Consider the following 13,296-nt stretch of genomic DNA (forward strand, 5'->3'; position numbering starts at 1 on the left):
CTGCAGAGCCTCAAAAGCATACACAATAAAATATTAAGATACAGGTGCCAACATTTTTGTCCAGGCCTGTTTAATTTTTTTTTTAAATGATTCTGTTAAACCCCAATTCAAAAGCAATGTTTGATTTTCATTGGATAGTTTTCTGCAAATGTTTATTCATTATTACTTTTGTCAGTTTCAAGTTATTTCAGTGACCATTGCGGGATTTTCTTTGATTAAAAGAGGGGTGCCAACAAGTTTGTCCAGGGTCCTGAACAAAATAGTAGAATTTAAGCCTGGGGACTGACAAAGTTGTAGAAGAAGGTTGATGATGTGCCCGGTCAACAATGTTTGATGATTTAATCACATATTTGGGTCATCATTCCAGTGGCAGTGGAGGCCTAGAGGTTAGAGCAGCGCACTTGTACCTGGTTCAAACCTCACACAGTTTGGGTTCCTGAGGAAGACCCTTTGCCACGGATTGCTCCCTGGACGCTGTAAGCTGCCCACTGCTCCCTAAGGGATGGCCTAAATGCAGAAGACAAATTCAGTGGGAATGTACAATTGCAAAGACAAATGAAGATCCAATGATGAACCATTGTCAGATAATACAAGATGTTTAGTTAAATATTATGATTCCATACACTTGAAAGGGTAACACAAATCTGGGGTGTAAGATGATTTTCAAAAATATATACCATTATTTTGTATTAACCACACCACCACGCTCGTTAGTGGCTGACACTCCAAGGAATGACAGCGGACAGTTTTAATATTGTTATTTTCAGAAACATCCACACTTATGATAAAACTATCCATTGTTAGGTGCACAAGCTTCTTTTGTGTCAGCGCACTTCATCATGATGCATCCAGCGTTTGTTAAAGGTTGCAGCTGACGCATGTGATTTAGTGACACACACCGCGTTACCCCTGATGTGTTTCCCTCAAGCTTCACGGTAGCATAACGTTGGCAAAAAGCCCAATCATGGTGTCGTCTGACTAAATCAGACTCTTGGTAAAGTCCCAACACAGTTTTGCAAAAACCCCACATTTGTGTGTCTGACGGCAGGACAGAAAAGCCTTTTTTCCTGACATCCCTCCCAAACAGCTGCTTGGCATGTCGACAGAATCTAATGGTTTCATTGAGACCTGTTGACCCTAAAATGTCACCTTTTGCTGAAAGTCTCCAGCAGGGAGCTTTGGGGATATTGTACCTCCCTTGTCAACCTGTCCACCGTGGGTGGTGGCAAGAAAAAAAAATGTGTCCTTGTCTGACTTTGTTACTTTTTTTAAATGTTATTTCTACTTATAAATTATTTGTTTATCTATTTATGGACAAACTTGAGTGAGTGGCTGTTTTTCTGGGGATATTTCCTGCCTAATGCCTTCAACCCTAAAATGCTTTCACCCAAATGCCATATTTGCTTGGTTTTCCTGTTTTAAAGAGTAGCTAAAGGAGATCTCCGGGTTTATACACTTAGAAAACAGGAAGTCATGGGTTACTAGAAAGAAAATTTGTCTGCAAGGTGACTCACTTAGTAACTGCAATCAATTCAACAGTCGTTAGGTTTTGTATAGTAAAAATACACAAGTACTTATATATGTACATATGTAAATGCTACTGACACACATGCACTAACATTCAAGTGCAATGGGGTTTTGAGACAGGAAGCCCACAACATAAATATCCAATTACCAAACACATCAAAAGCACAGAGGATGAAATATTGATAACTTTGAGATATTTATGTAATCCACAATGGTGCCTTATATAAGTGCTCCATTTACAAGGAGGAGCAGAAATTGTTCAGGGAGGTATTGTTTTTTTTTTTTTTCTTCCTTTTTTTTTCCCAACATAAGAGAAAAAAAAAAAGAAACTCTGTTGGCAGACTATGACGGTAGCATCTGAGAGCACGGTGGCTGAAAGTGTTCGATCAAGTGCGACTCCCCGTCTACCTTCTTTTTTTAAACATGAAATGAAACACTCAGGCCAGCGGAAATAAACGCAAAATGAGTGATGACTTAACCAGAATTGAAGGTCTGCTGTGGCATTAGACGGACATTTATGACGGCGAGCGACCGGGGTGTTTTATTCGCCAGCTCATATGTGCCTGTCATCGTTTGGTGATGGAGCCTCTTCCAAGCATATGGAGCTGATTGGAGGTGGGGGGGTGGTTCGGGCTTCTGTCTTTGTGGCTCTGCTTTGAGCTGCAGATCACAGGCTCGGTGCAAAGGCACAAACAAGCAAGGAAATGTGGATTCTCTCTAATTAATTGTACATTTTCTCCACTCGAAATGAGTATTCTGAGAGATGTGGGCATGTAGAGCCTGCATGTGTTTTTATGTGCGAGGGAAAATGAAGGGAGGGGGGGGAAACAGAGGGGAAAGACTGAATACATTGACTTAACTTTCGTGCCTTATCAACAAGCCACTCTTCATGGCTTTTCCTTTGAAACTGCTGTTTCTAACTAATGTAGAATAAATTATAGCTCCAAATAGGAATAATAATGAGAGCATACATTATTTCTGTTGTTGGTACTGGTTGATGTTGTTGTTTGTGTCGGCAAGAAGGCTTAGATCTCCTTATACGCAAGGAAGGGGAGGAAAAAAAAAAAAGGTAACTTCTCTGCATGTTTTATAAGTTTGGGTGATGTTAATGGTGACCCAAAAAGATGTCCTAGATATTTAGGGAACATCCTTTTGAAAAATTCTTGAAGCTACAGACAGAGCAGCAGAGTGAGCAGAGGGGGGGAGAGAGTGAGGGAAGCGGGAAACCAGGAGAGGGAATGATTAGATGAAACACCACTTCTGTGTTAAGTTGACTAATATATCTCATTTCACAAAACAAAACCTGCCGTTATTCCCAAATGTTTCAGCACTCGTGACGTTTGGTACTTTCAGGAGAGAGTGGTGGATCAAATGAAGGAGTGTGGAAAAAAATTCTTATTAATATGATTAAAAGGATATATCCTGCTCCCAAACCATTTTACGAGTTCACCAGCTACGTGTTACCCTCCCACCGGCACTCCCCATCAGGGGAATCCCTGAAGCTATTTTTTGATGTGATTCTGTCAATCTACAAACTCAAATGGTCTCTTGTATGACTGATGTTTCAGTGTCAACACACTGGCCGAACCACTAAACCACACAGCACTAGAAATGTAGCTCTAGATTTTGTGATTACTGTGGAGTGTCCAATAAACAAAATAGAATAGAATAAAACTTCATTGATCCCCCGAAGGGGAAATTCATATTGTCACAGCAGCAGCAGATACAACAAGACAGATAGAAAAGGTAAGTGTATCGCGGTTCCTGTGCAATAGCCGCGATAAAAGCTAACAATAATAACTAAAAACATCCATCCATCCATGGTCCAACACGCTTATCCCTATTGGGGTCGCGATAACTAAAAACAAACTATATTCGGTGGAATATAAACAAATAATAATGACAGCATGGGAGAACTCACGGGGCAGGTAGTATGGTCCCAGACCTACAGCTAACGTCCCTTTGTTTGCTTTGGCCAAACATATCACACAGACCACTACTGCCGCTCCTTGCAGATTGGATGAGCCATCGGGTGGTTCTAGAGAGGGGCCTACAAGGGCCAGTACCCCTGTAGAACTGGTTCTGGCCCCTGTACTAAAGACATTATTTAGATAAATTTCTTATGATGATATATACTGACAAATATACCGTAACGTATTGGTCACTTGGACCATTTGTATGTTTTACCTTTACAGTTTTACTCTAATAACTTAAAAATTAAGCTGTTTCACGTTTAGCCCCAGCCATATTGAGATAGGATCGGGGTCTACAACGTGCAGCTCCAGAGCCACACTTGGTTCTTTGGCTCTCTTGCTATATTAAAAGATGAAATATTGACATGTCTAGTGTCCCCCCCCCCCCCCCCCCCCAATCTTTTGTTCTGTGCCCCCATGAAAAAACAATGGCCCCAACCTGGCCCCCTGCTAAGCTTGGTGTAAAACTGCTACTGAACGAGCCAATGCACCTCCACCTGCCGCTGAAGCCAGCAAGATTTGGCAAGGAGCTGCCAGCTGGGTTGTATTCCTGGGTGGACTGACCCCGACCGAAACCATTTCATTTATTTTTCTAGATCTCAAAACTTGATACTGAGCCTGGGTAGGGGTTTATCAGAAGTAGGGTTAATGCTGACGTTTTGTTACTCAAGAAGAAATGAGTTTGTTGAACTATGTTGTTGAATTGTACTGTTGAGTTTGTTGAACTGTGTTGAATGCTTTTCCATTGTGACTGAATCCATGTAATAAGCTGTTTATTGTGTTTTATTTTGGTTTCTGTGAGACAGCCGCACCGATAGTTAAATTTTAAATGCAAGCTCCATTCTCTTTTTGTTTCTGTCCATTTTCTTTCTCCGTTTCTTGGGTTTCCTGTGGGTTTGTTGAAGCTCATTGTGTTAGCCAGTAGCCATTGTTCGAGTTTAGCCCACCCCTCGGTCTTCCATCGTGGTTGTGGCAGCTAACTGTGGCTAGTGGGTTAGCTCATTGTCTGAGGCGCCCACCGTTTTAAGCCTTCTGGCTGTAGGCCACTGAAATGAACCGGCATTATCCAGCAGGCCTAGTGATTTGAAGAGCCATTATATTACCTCTAAGCAATAGCCAAATTAATTTCAATGCAGTTTACATCATATGTGCTGCTGTTATTATGGTGATTATTCATTATTAAATTAAGTGAGACTTAATTAAGTGTGAAAATTACAGACACTGCTACCTCCATGTTTCATTACTTTGCTGATTTTTATTTTTATTTTCTTCTTTTATGTTGTGTGTTTGATTCAGTGGTTAGTGTCTTCATGCTGTATTATAAAACAGAATAATCGCTGTAGCAGGGAATTATTGGTTTAATGAATTTATACCAGCTTAAGCGCGCTCGTCTGTGTTTATTTTTATATCAGTGATCATATTGTCTCTAAAAGTTACCGAATCATCCCTTTTGTGTTAGCAACACAGATATACATAGAGACATTTTCCTTTGATTGTGGTTAATGATTAGTTATTCCAATTGCAGTTATAAATTAAGGTTGTTAACATTTACTGGTGGCCTGTCTAATTCAGTTTCACAACTAGTTAAACACCCATCTTTTATGGAAAATAAGGTTAATAACTATTAATTAATAAGCCAATTCATTAAAGGCTAGTAGCCCTTAATCACAACCATTTGAAGATGTTTTTTTTTTTGCTTACCTTTGACTAGAATAAGACATTATTAAGTTTAATGTTAAATCATAATTATTAGTAATATTCATAATCAAATAGGTAAAATTGCACAACAATGAAAATAATTTGAATCCAAATCTGCTAGGTGTGAGTAATTTGGTGCTTAACTGTAAACATTAGAAAGTCAATAAGTAATATATCTCAGTAATTCAATTCAAAAAGTGAAGTTCAATATATATATATATATATATATATATATATATATATATATATATATATATATATATATATATATATATATTTCACACTGATAAATTTGAAGCGTTTGTTTATTTTTTGGTAGTTTTGTGTTACAGCTAAAGAAAGCCCACAATGTGGTTTCCTCGAATTTCCAGATATGCCAGAAAATTTTAATATCACATAATACCAATAAAATAGGATTTTTAACGAAGTATTAGCCTAATGAAAAGTATGTCCATGTTCTGTGCACGATGTATGCTCAGTTATTTTGCATTTTGCATCCATGTCCTGAATACATCTGCTATCTCATTAAACACTGACCCTTGCTGGAATCTGCACAAAATATTTGTTTTGGCTTTCCTTTACAATCTTATCAAAGTTGAGGTTACCCCTGTTGCTTTCAAACTTTTTTCTACCACACTTCTTTCTTAAATGAAATAAAACTAAAAACATGAAATGTGCATTATTTACTCAGATGATCTTTTTTTTCTGGTTTGTTTTCACACCTTTCTGTAAACTGAAAAATAATCTCAAGTTTTTACAAAGTTCAAGGTAGAGAAAGCTGTCATGGCAAAACATCAAGGTGACACAGAACACAAATCCTCATGCTAGCTTTGAAGCACAGAAATATTTGTTTTTCTTTTAGCAGCCTGCATTTCAAAGTAATACATTTCAGAGGGAGATTTTCTTTGTGACTGCTGTGTGCCTCTGTCTAGTACTGATGGGGGTCCTGGTACCCAGTTAGGTAAACAACAAAAGATTTGACACATTCAGAAGACAGACGAAATATATTCACTTGAATTTCATTCAAGTAAATTTCCTGCTCAATCTAAAAATGTATGGAATACGAGAATAAGGGAGATAAGTCCAAAATCGTAAATATCCAGTAAATAATTAACTGTATATGTTGTAAAAGCCTCAATTTAGTACTCAAGTGGGTTTTGACTTGAGAAATCCAATAAATATTTGAGCTACTAATATGGTTAAATTATACATACATCATGTTATTATATTAACCTTTTGTTACCTGTACTGCAGTACATCATTACATAATTTAAACTAGTAGTGTTTCTTACTATATAAACCCTCATATCTGATTAGCTAACCTGCACAGAAACTTAGTAGCAGACCAATCACCTTTTCTATAGTGGTACACAAACTGATTTCCTTTTTCCCACTTAGAGATAAAGTAAATTATGATCTGCCTCAGTACATGCTGTAAAAAACTGTTACCTAGCTAAAACTAAAAAAAGGCAACAGTTTATTTTTTTTCTGTTGTTTAGAGAACTAACTGACATTGTAAGTTGTGAGGTAGTGGTCAGGTGACAACAGGGATTGGCTATAAATGGAAGATCCACCTATTTGTTCTCCACTAGATATTTTTTCTTCATGTCACGAGCTCCAGTACCTTCCGATTGTCGGCTTGCCTTCACCTTCGGTATCATAAGAGCAATCCTTCTTTTCTCTCTGCTATACCGGTGGCGTCTATGGTCCCCTTTAATGCTAACTCCTTTCTGAATCCATGGTTAGTGTTTCATGTGTTACAGAATCAAACTGCGTGCTTCTCCCAACCCATTGCTAGTTATTGCATCTGCGATAAACTAGCTGTCTCTCAGATAAATGTAACAAACACGACATGCTGTCCTAATTTCAGCCTTCTAAGTATTCCACTTCCTGCGCTTAGGTTGCAATGTTAACCTACCTTATCTGGCTGTGTACAGGAGTGGGCAGCAACAATAATACATAGTTTGTGAAGGAACCGAAGAAAAACCTTTGTTCTCCCTAGCAGTGAAGTGAAAGTGGAATCACAATTACTTCATTTGTGTCAGAGGAATCAATGTTTGCTTTCAAATAGAAGCAAAAAATGCAAAATTGGGGAGTAGTAGAGGGGTAGAAGGGTGAAGAAAAGTGGCCATTATGTCCACCAGCAGCCTAATCCTATGCCTGTAACTATTAGCTTCATCAAAAAGGAAGGTTTTAAGGCAAGTCTTAAAAGTAGACAGAGTATCTGCCTCACAAACTAAAACTGGGGGTTGGTTCTACAGGAGAGGAGCCTGACAACGAAAAGATCTGCCTCACATTCTACTTTTAGAAAATCTAGTAAGCACCAGTAAACCTGCAGTCTGAGAAGGAAGTGCTGAAGGAACATGCGGAACAACCAGATCTCTTATATATGATGGAGATTGATTATTAAGGGCTTTGTATATGAGAAGTATCATTTTAAATTATATTCTTTAATTAACAGGGAGCCAATGAAGGAAAACTAAAGTTAGTGAAATACAATATCAATATCTTTTTTCAGCTTTCTACCAGTCCATCACAGAGCAACACAGAGGCACTCAGGACAAACCACGCACACACACACCCTGACACCTAAGGGCAGTTTAGAGTCACCAATTGACCTAACCTTTTTGGACTGTGGGAGGAAGCTGGAGTGGCACCAACAACCGTAAATCCTAATACAATCTATGTTTGAGGTCCATCAACATCTAAGAGTGTGGCAGTAATCCCTGTTCTGCTCAAGAACACTGGTGACTGTGGTTTGATGGGTTGAGTAGTTGTCTAGCAATCGAGAGGTTCTGGGTTTGAGTCCAGCTTCCCCCTTGTCACATGTTGATGTGCCCCTGGGCAAGACACTTAACCCCAAGTTGCCTACCGAGCTGTGTATCGCTGTATGAATGTGTGTGCGTAGGTGAAAGCCATTGGGTGAATGTGGCTCTAGTGTACAGTGCTTTGAGTGGTCAATATACCTGGAAACACGCTATATGATCTATATAATAATAATAATAATAAATAAATAATATATATCAGTCCATTTGCCATGAGTAGAAACAAAATGTCCTCTAAGAACAATCAATTATCCAGGCACAATTTAATGATGATATACCCAGTATGAATGACAAGCAGATGGTTGAACAATCATAACATTGGACCAGCAAGAAGGAAAACTCAGAGAACTGGCCCAAAAGCTGAAACAATAAATGTTGTCTTAAACAGCATAAATGATGAATAATCTGAGTTAGGGCTGGGCGATAAATTGATTTAATGGATTAATTTGAATTAACATTTTATTAAGATTTAAGTTTTGTAAAATTGGGATTTTATTTTGTCAATGCACTCATTGGGCTTCCATGAAGAGAATAGCGTGCAATTCTGAATATATGTTTTGGATAATATTTTGTCAAAAAATAGTTTAAAGAGTAAACTTTTTTATACCATAAGACGAGGCACTTTGATTTATTCATGTACTTATTTTTTTACGTTAGTTTGAAGTTACACAAGTGAAGTGAAGCCTGTCCTTAGCTCATTGTGTAATACCACTAGCAGCAAACATTCTGCCACCCTGTCATCTTGTTTTACAAACATGTTTCACAGCTTGTATTTGGTTTCACCCTGAATTTAGGTCAACTGCTTGACATAAAAGCACCTGTTTCAAATCATTTCTTTAATTTCTTTTTGTGAGATGAAAAGGAGGCAAATTTGATTAATGGGATTTGGTATAATAAAATCATACATTTTATATTCAAGCCATATTGCCCAGCCCTACTCGGAATCTTTGCATGCATTGTACATATTTGCTAACAAAAATAATAAAAAAAATTATCACTATGTCTTAACATTATTCTAAAAATCTAAGATTTCGAGGTAAAAAAACTTCATTAACTTTTCTTGACTGTAAATGCCTGAGATTGAACAACTGTTTCTGCCTGTAGGTGGAGCTTATCAGCAAGCCTACTGCACAATCATGTCTCACTTCAAGTTTGAACTAGAACCGCAAAACTATAGATATTGGCTTGGCCCAGTGAGGGTAGTTAATCCCAGTGGGTCAGGGTGGAGGCTAATGTTCGTTAGTAACCTCCAACAGCTTCTTCTCATGGAAAAAGCATCTGAAATTCCAACAAGTGTGTGTGAAAAACAGAGGGCAGCTTCCAAGACTTCACAGCCGAGTACAAAGTCCTGCTTCTCACTCCCCTTATACAAAGAGGAGCCTCAGGGGTCCTGAAATCAGTACTTTTCCTAGGATAATTACTCAGTTATGGTTTGCTGGTCAGTTATGTTTTAAATTAGATTTTCAGATTTGTTTACATTTCTGCAAATACACGTTTTTTTTTACGATTCCTTCTAGTTATGGGACTCACACATCTGCAATTAGTCTTTGTAAGGTATACAACTGTGTTAATCCCCTTCTGCAGCCCAGTCACATGCCAAGTCTGAAGTTCTTCTCCCTGGTAGCACAAAGCCTAACGTGAAGCTCATGTGACTGCATTAACCTTTCTGAGCTACTCTGCGGCAGTCGCTGTGGAGAGAAAGAAGAAGAGATTAGAAATCTAAAGTCGGAGACAGCTTCAAAAGCTTTCAGCAGAAGGGGAAAAAACTCAGAAAAAAAAATCCTCCATTTCCCATACAATTTGCTGCCCCTCTGAAGCTCCCAACTCTCAGTTCTTGTATGATTTTGTTTTGTCATTGAGAACAGAGGCTTTTGATGAGCAGGAGTGCTGATTTGGCAGTGAACTGTCAAGTGATTCACGCTGAAGCAGAGATCACAGTGCAGCAGCCCATGTGACTAAAAAAAAAATCTACAGAGACCAGAGAGACTCATACTGACACGTTCATGTGCAAACTGAGACTGAGGATGGCTCTTTATTGTTTTTTTTTTTCTAAATTCAAAACATTGAGTGTTTGTGCAAAGATGCCTAAAAGAAAATAAATCATGAACTGGTGGGTTGAGAAGACTAATCTGGGTTTGTAGTTGTGTAAAGCAGATTTTTAGCAGGGGAAAAAAAATGGAGCCTGTGGTCAGGATCAGCTGAGTTTAGAGGGAAAAAACACACAATACAATACATATCACTCACAAAGGATAGAATTATTAAGCAGATCACAGAGCAACTAAAGTACGTGTTGACTCAAAGGTATATCCAGTCCGGTAAGAGGAAGCAAACACAAGAAATAATTAAAAACAGATCTCCAGTTCACCTCATCTCTACACCTGGAGCAAGAAAACATGAAGATTTCAGAAAATTTATTTTGACAATTCAAAACTTAAAAATGTAACTTCTTAAGCCATGACATCTGATTTCCTTGAGTTAACTGATCTAATTATGTTCCATACGAAAGGTTCGATTCATCTCATCCCTGTTGATGGCTTTGAGCATCCAGTGTTTTAATGGGATTCAGTGGGTAAAACATGTAAAGTTAGACAATGTGAAGTTTCTAATGTTAAAAACTGAAATTAATTTAGTGGTTTCAACCAAAAACATGTTTATCTAAACAGCAAACAACTGAGTTTTACGAAAAGAGAATTATGTCAAAGGGAATACAGTATTTAATCAATTCAAACCTTTAGAAAATACTCTCTTTCTGCTGTGTTGGGCCTTGAAGTTCACCACATTTTTCATTCAACGAAGAAGTTTGTTTCTGATAGAAAAGAGACAGACACATCTCTAAAGATGTTCTAACAATGTAACAGATCCTATTTTAATTACATTTAATATTTTTTTTACGTAAATGTTATATAAAAATATTCAAAAATGTAATTCTTTATGAACGTTCCCACAATCAAACACATCCTAAAATTGCTGTTTTTCATGTTTCCACTGCTATTTGACGATTTATCTACGAGCTCTAAATCTTAATTTCTAGTTGCCTTAATAGATTCTCTTTTTGTTCAAGTCAAAACACTCGCAGGAGCACTCCAAAATATGAATATTACTTCCAGTCAGAACACACGTGTTGGTCAAAATAATATTTTTTTTTAGTCTAGGCTCAACTTATCATTTATTTCCATGTCTGAAGTAAAAACATTTGTAAGAAAGCTTGACAGAAAAAGGTAAACACAAGGCAGGCATGCTAAAAGCTAACAAAGAGAGCTGTCATTCTGTACGAAAACTTAAATTGGGCATCAGTGCATAGTACAATGGCCAAAAAGAAATTACCATCCACGGTTCCAGTGAGTTTAAAAAAAATAGGTAGCATCTGAAATGTTCTAATTATAGCTACTGGCTCCTGTTCCTTGATCTTTTATGACGTCAACAGTAAAAACTCTATTGTAGGGACTAAAGAAGCTTCAGACTGCTGTGCTGATTTCGGATAGCCTTTAACTCGTACATCATTACACGACAGATGATGCGAGTCAAATCCGGGCCTACAGTCTTCCAAAAACAAACTAGTTGACATACTAGAGTTCACATACTGTCTATGATTATTGTTTTATTTAATTGTTTTAATGCTATAAAAAGTTTTTTTCATTTAATAGTAAATTGTGTATACACATTATATGCAAATTAAACAATGTGCACAACATAAAAAAATAATCAATGTATATTTTTCAAGGTTAACTTATGCATGTATACATTATGTTTCATCACACCACAGGTGGCAATTTCATTAATTCCTTGGATTTAAAACTTTGCTCTTATTTTCTACCAGATTCTCTGTCGGACCACAAACTGCTTAGTCTGCTTGAAAAAATTAAAGCTAATCACTGTAAAAGGTTAAAGAGAGCTGGGTCTGAAATAGCACTAGAAACAATGAAAGTTTAATCAGAAGTAAAAAAAAAAAAAAAAAGAAAGGAAAAGAAAAGAAAAGAAAATTGTTTAATTAAACAGCATTTTACCAGAAAATTTATCCAACAACAACAACAACAAGTAAGGAGTTAAGCTCACCACCATCAGAGTGTGAATGTATGAGTGAATGGGTGAATGACTGACTGTAGCGTGAAGCGCTTTAGGGTCGCTGGACTTGATAAAGTGCTATACCAGTACAGGCCTTTTACCATTTACCATTTAAGGTTAAACCAAATGGTAATTGGTTTAAAATCAAACAAATTACAACTGAATTTGGACAATATCTGTATTTCCAGGGATGAAGGAACTTACATTTAATCAAGACAGTGATTGTTAGAAGAAAGAAAAAAAATTGGGAAAAAGACACCAAACAACGGACAGTATTATAAGCCTTAAACTCAATGACAGAACTGTATATGTGAAGACCCTGTTTAGATTTATACTTTCTGTAAACGTTTTTTTCAAGACATTTTCCATCAAAATATTTTGATGAAGCAGTCAAAGAGTTTATAACCTCAACCATTTACAACAAATAGTAAAAATAGGAAAGAACAACGTGACCCTTTCCTCACACTTGGATATTGAAAAGTCCGCTAACAAACTAAAATTAAACAATTTACAGGTACTGATGGTCTTACTGCAGAATCTTAGAAAAAGGTGTTCAGAATGACTATCTCATTTTACTCAGGTTTATCTTGAAAGTTCTAAAACAAGGAGCCAAAGTTTTGTTACACTGATCCCTAAGCCACAAAGACACTTGCTCCATCTTGATAATTGGTGACCGATTACATTATCACAAAAATTACTTAAATTAGGGTGACCAGACGTCCCCGATTAGTGGGGACTATCCCCACTTTTGATTACCTGCCACTGGCATAAGCTGTCCTCGCCATGTCCCATATTTCAGTGTATCATGATGGAGTAAAGAAGTTTAGCGCAATGAGAGTTATTTACCCGGTCCTGCCACTGTCCCGACATGCACCTTCCCCACCCTGTTGGCGTTGCACATCGTGCAAAGCAAACCAACCCCCTAGACAGAGATTCTCCATAAAATCAGAGACGTCTCCGGTTTTATTAGATAAATTTGGTCACCTTAACATAAAAATTTATTGAAACATTAACTTATAGACAACAAAGACTGAACACGTTTGTATGCTGTTTCCCTGTTTCATTCTGCATTCACGCAGAGGAGTGTCGCATGGTGCAACTTGAAGGACCCAGACCGCGAAAGAACCCTGTTATAATAATAATAATACACCAAATTTTTATTGGGCTGTCTGTGAAGCTAATGACAGCTAGCGCTAGCTTACAGGTCTGAT

The sequence above is a fragment of the Fundulus heteroclitus genome, chromosome 5, assembly GCF_011125445.2.
Source record: "Fundulus heteroclitus isolate FHET01 chromosome 5, MU-UCD_Fhet_4.1, whole genome shotgun sequence".
NCBI classification, from domain to species: domain Eukaryota; kingdom Metazoa; phylum Chordata; class Actinopteri; order Cyprinodontiformes; family Fundulidae; genus Fundulus; species Fundulus heteroclitus.